The sequence below is a fragment of the Alligator sinensis genome, unplaced genomic scaffold (assembly GCF_000455745.1).
Source record: "Alligator sinensis unplaced genomic scaffold, ASM45574v1 scaffold1329_1, whole genome shotgun sequence".
NCBI classification, from domain to species: domain Eukaryota; kingdom Metazoa; phylum Chordata; order Crocodylia; family Alligatoridae; genus Alligator; species Alligator sinensis.
Window position 1 is genome coordinate 693,768 of NW_005842460.1, and position 4,584 is coordinate 698,351.

At 44.8% G+C, this 4,584-nt stretch overlaps 1 protein-coding gene across 3 annotated transcripts in view; it reads right to left on the bottom strand.

Annotated features, from left to right (window-relative positions):
* Nucleotides 1-4,584, bottom strand: part of LIMA1 (LIM domain and actin binding 1) — a 34,825-nt gene that overhangs the window by 29,843 nt on the left and 398 nt on the right. The window lies entirely within an intron of this gene.

Genomic DNA, 4,584 nt, shown 5'->3' on the forward strand with positions numbered 1-4,584 from the left:
CTGCTGAAGCTCGTTTCATAGACGTTAGGGCTGGAAGGGACCTTGTTTGATCAGAGTCCAGACCCCTGCCCAGAGGGCAGGAAATCAGCTGGGGTCAGATCACCCCAGCAAGATAATCATCCAAACGCTTCCTGAACGTACCCAGAGTAGGTGCTTGCACCACTTTTGGGCAAATCTATTCCAGACTCTGGAGACTCGGACGGTAAAGAAGTTTTCCCTTATGTCCAGTCTAAAACGGTCTTCCTCCAGTTTGTGACCGCTGGACCTTGTCTTCCCTTATGCACTGGTTTTCAGCAGTGGCACCAGGGACTTTTGACATACTTCTTACTCTGGAGTATTTCAAACACAGACATTGAATATCTGGCCTTCCCCTAGTATCACAGATTTTTAGGACCTTGAATTTCTAATCTGCCTTCAGAACCAGACATCGCTGCATCGGTGAGAAATACTGTTTTCCTGAGGAAGTCTTTTGCTATTAATTCAGGTAAAAAATTGAGCTACGGAAAACAAAACAAAAAAATCCATCTGGGTTTTTAAAGTAAAAACAAGTAAACTATGGGTTTTTTTAAGTTGTCAAGTATACCAAGGACCTTTGAAGCCGATACAGCAAACAAGCGGTAACAATTATTCAAGTCACATCAAACAGCATTCGACAACTTGAGAGCTTCCCATAAGTAAAGAGCTAGAGGGCTTCAGATCCTTTGAGAAATCCCAGATAAGAAACCCATTTTTGCGTTTGCCAAGACGTTGTGTTTTGATTGCAATTAGAGCAAAATCGAGGGTCAGACCTGGCAGAGAGCACGCCATTAGTTCTGTTTGGCAAGGCTGTTTGCTTTCTCCACAAAGTTGCAAGGCGAAAGGTATCTGCTGCTTCGGTGCTGAAAGTGGAGCTACATACATATCTCTACTATCTGCATGTTAACCTGGAGGAAACATCCCTAATATGTTGTGTTATCTGGAGAGACCTGTATCCAGGACAACAGCCTATTTGTTGAGACACTGTTAACTTTGCCTAAGAGCACGTTGAAATAGAAGGGGCAAATTACAAATCTCTTAACACAATTATAGGGGGATTACTGCTGTAGTATCAGTTCTGGCTTGATTTTGCACAATTGTTTTGACTCTTTAAACTTATTACACCATGTATACTGAAATATTTTGCAAGATAGGGCAGGCACAGCGTTCAGGGACCTGCTTCTCAAACCTCCATGAACAAAGCAACGGCGACTTGCAAGAAACCCTTTCTAAATTGGAAAGGAAGAATCCAGACCTCAGGATATCAAACCGTTTAGCGGCTAGATTCCTCCAAGCGCCAAAGCATTTTGCACATCAACTGACATTATCTATAGAAACTTAAATCTCTTATCCCCGAGGCCAGAGCAGGAGGCCAGATCGTGGGGGCAGCTCTCACCCATGTCAAAAATTTCAATTGTAGTCTACAAGAAAAGAAAGCAGATGGAAAGGATGGCCTGAAAGCTTTTGAAGTTGGAACAGACAATGATGCATAGACCATGAAGTGAAGATGATGATGACGATGACAAAAGGTTATCAAAAATAAATTTTTAAAAAAATCAAATAAATCTTCCGCAGTGAAGCGTGGGTTCATCTAGTAGTTACTGATATCTTGATCCTGAAATTCTGCTGCACTTCAGAAAGGGTGGAGGTTAGAGAAAGCAAAAGTCGTTAAGCTCTAGGTTTGTTCCTCTGTATTAATAAGCCTGTATCTACGTGTGGTGGTGTGCCTCCATTAAAGCCAATGCTGCTGTAGATGCTTGTGTGAGAGCCATAGTGAAGGCAAAGCCACAGTTTGCATACACGTAGAGGCTGCCGTGCAAAGAACTGAGCAAAGAAACGCTCGTGGTAGAAAACAGTCAAGCCTGTAGCCACTAACCACCAAGGGCACACCTGAAATTTGGGTGTATGCATAATAGTAACATAAATACACCCTCTCCTTAGCCACACAACTGCTAATTAACACAGGATCAGGTTCCCCTAGTCTTCGTCTTGTCCCTCACTCTTTAAACCGTGTGTGCACATTTAATGCTCCAAACCTGCGCGGAGCAGGATGAAGTCCCCAAGATGCCCCGCTTAAGATCAAAGCATGTCGGCTGTCTTCAGCAAAACAGGTAAGATGTAAAAACCCAACATGTCACTGCCAGCGACGCCAGTTAACCGGCACATCTATGGCGTGTAGCATGCTTAGGTTTCAAACACACAAACATTCTGTTATCTAGCCTTTGATAGTTATCGTGTTTGGTGTGACAAATAAGGACACACCCACAATTCAGATACCACTCCTTCACCTAACGCCACATCTACATTAAATCGATTAGGACAAATTCCACCAAAGAGTCCTTCGATAGCAGCTGTTGGTTTCCACTCCTCCTCCCCTAGACAGAAGCCATGAAGCTTGCTTGAATCCCAAATTGCTGGAGCAAACATACAGCATTCTCAGGCAGAAGTTCACACAATCAGACTGCACACTTACTCCTCTTTTGTTTCAAGTTTTAACATGTTTTTCAGGCATCTGTGATTTTTTTTTGCCCCAATCTGGGTAATTCACGTCGTGACCCCACCAGGAAGCAACGTCTTTTGCTACAATGAATATTAGTAGTTTATGTGTTTAATACATAGATACCCTGGAAAGCACAAGAACAATTCATAGGCATCTCTGCTCTGAAGAGTTCATCATTACTAAAGGAGACAGAAGAGGAGCGTGGGCAAGTCCAGAAAGGAGGATTTTGACAAGGCTACTTAAGAGTGAGCTAGTGTTCCCCCCCATTATCACACGGATGAATGAGATTGAGTCCAGCAAATTATCATGACAATTTTGCAAATGGAGTAGAGCGTGTGCATCAGCTACGACTAAGCTTCCTAATCTTATACCAATTATTCTTGTTTAAATCCCTACATTTACATGCATGTATTGGAAGGTGTCTAGAGAAAAAGCTCTACAGATTACATTCCATTATTAGTCAGCTGCCTTCGTTACCTAGGCGGCTACAGAAAAGGAGCATCTGCTTTAACAACTTGGGAAACCCCAAAAGGGGTATCAGATCTGAGAGCTACAAAGTAAGAGCTATCAACATAGTAACTCACTATTCTGCCAACTATCACCCAAGATCTTCCCCCGCCCCAAAGGGCTAAATAATATGTAGGCCTCTGAAGCATGCAGCAAGGTTATTTATATGGCAAAACCTTACAAAGTACGAGAGGATTATGTGATTTACATATTATTCAATTACTGAATCTTTGCTTGTTCACGAAAGTCATTATGGTCATCACTGAAAAATCAGGATTACTATTCATTGGGTCTTTCTGAATGAACCCCCTCAAAAAATACCACCCTCCCCTTAACAAATGGGTATGGTACAAACAAGATATCCGAGACAGCAGTCTACTGATTTTTAAGCTGTGCCATCACCGGTAATGCAAATAAACAGCTTTACGCTGGTTCTCTGCTCTACAGAGACACCAGAGCACTTTCCCCAGGTGTAACGGCTCCCAATTCGCAGATATTTACAACTGGCAAGACAGCTGAGAAGTTTCTGTAAAACAACAGCCACGCCGAGCAGCAAGGTTTCAAGAAGGATGCAAAAGCCTAGATTTATAAACTGAAAAGGTAATAAAAGCATTTGCTGGTAGGACCAGAGAAGCGGGCTGATCAGACTGCGTTCAGTTAGGAGGTCATTGAACGTGCCGAATAACGAGCGTCTTGTTTCCGAAAGCAGCTCTCGGCTACGAAGACATCTGTCTCAACACAATTACCTGCTTCTGCCTCGAACTGGCAGACTCGGTGCCAGGGTACCGCAAGTACCAGTGCCTACTGGAGCGGCGGTCGCCTCCCCAGTCTCTTCACGTTTGCGCCGTTTAAAGCTCTTTCGAAACAGGCAGGGTGTTTACTTGAAAAGTTCACACACTGAGCACTTGACGTTTAGCGAGATGCTGCCAACCCTTCAAAAAGCATCCTGATGCCCGCTTTGCCGGGGCCAGATCACCCCAGCCATCTTTCCTAAAGACTTGCCAGGTCCCGTCCAGCCCCTAACTACGATGATCTTGTAAGGACCCATCCGGCCCCTAACAAGGACCAGGGCCGGGCCAACCATTAGGCGAACTAAGCGGTCGCCTAGGGCACCAAAATTTGAGGGGTGTCAAAATGATATGCAGAACAAAATAACTGGAACAACACTCTTAATAACAGCCCTGGCCGGCATACCGCTGGCAACGTCATCCTAAAAGATGAACCCTACTCCCAGATCAGCTTCCAGCTCCTGACACTGCTTTCTTACACCTTCCTTCTCCCTCCCAACCACCCTTTTGGAAACCTCAGGCACCCTGGATTTCAGCAGGCGCGCTGACCGTTTCGTCAAGAGTAAGACGACCAAACTACGCCGACTCCGGGTACGGATACGCATCGTGCCCGTGATTCAGGCTTCCAGGTAGGAATTTCGTGGTTCGATTTGGTAGATCTCATTGAATGTACATGACGCGGTGATAACGCGGCGGTTATCGTGGGTGCGCCTGAGCACGTTTCACGGTCTCGGTTTGTATCGTGTCTCGAAATGGTCGGAGTCGGGTTGCCGA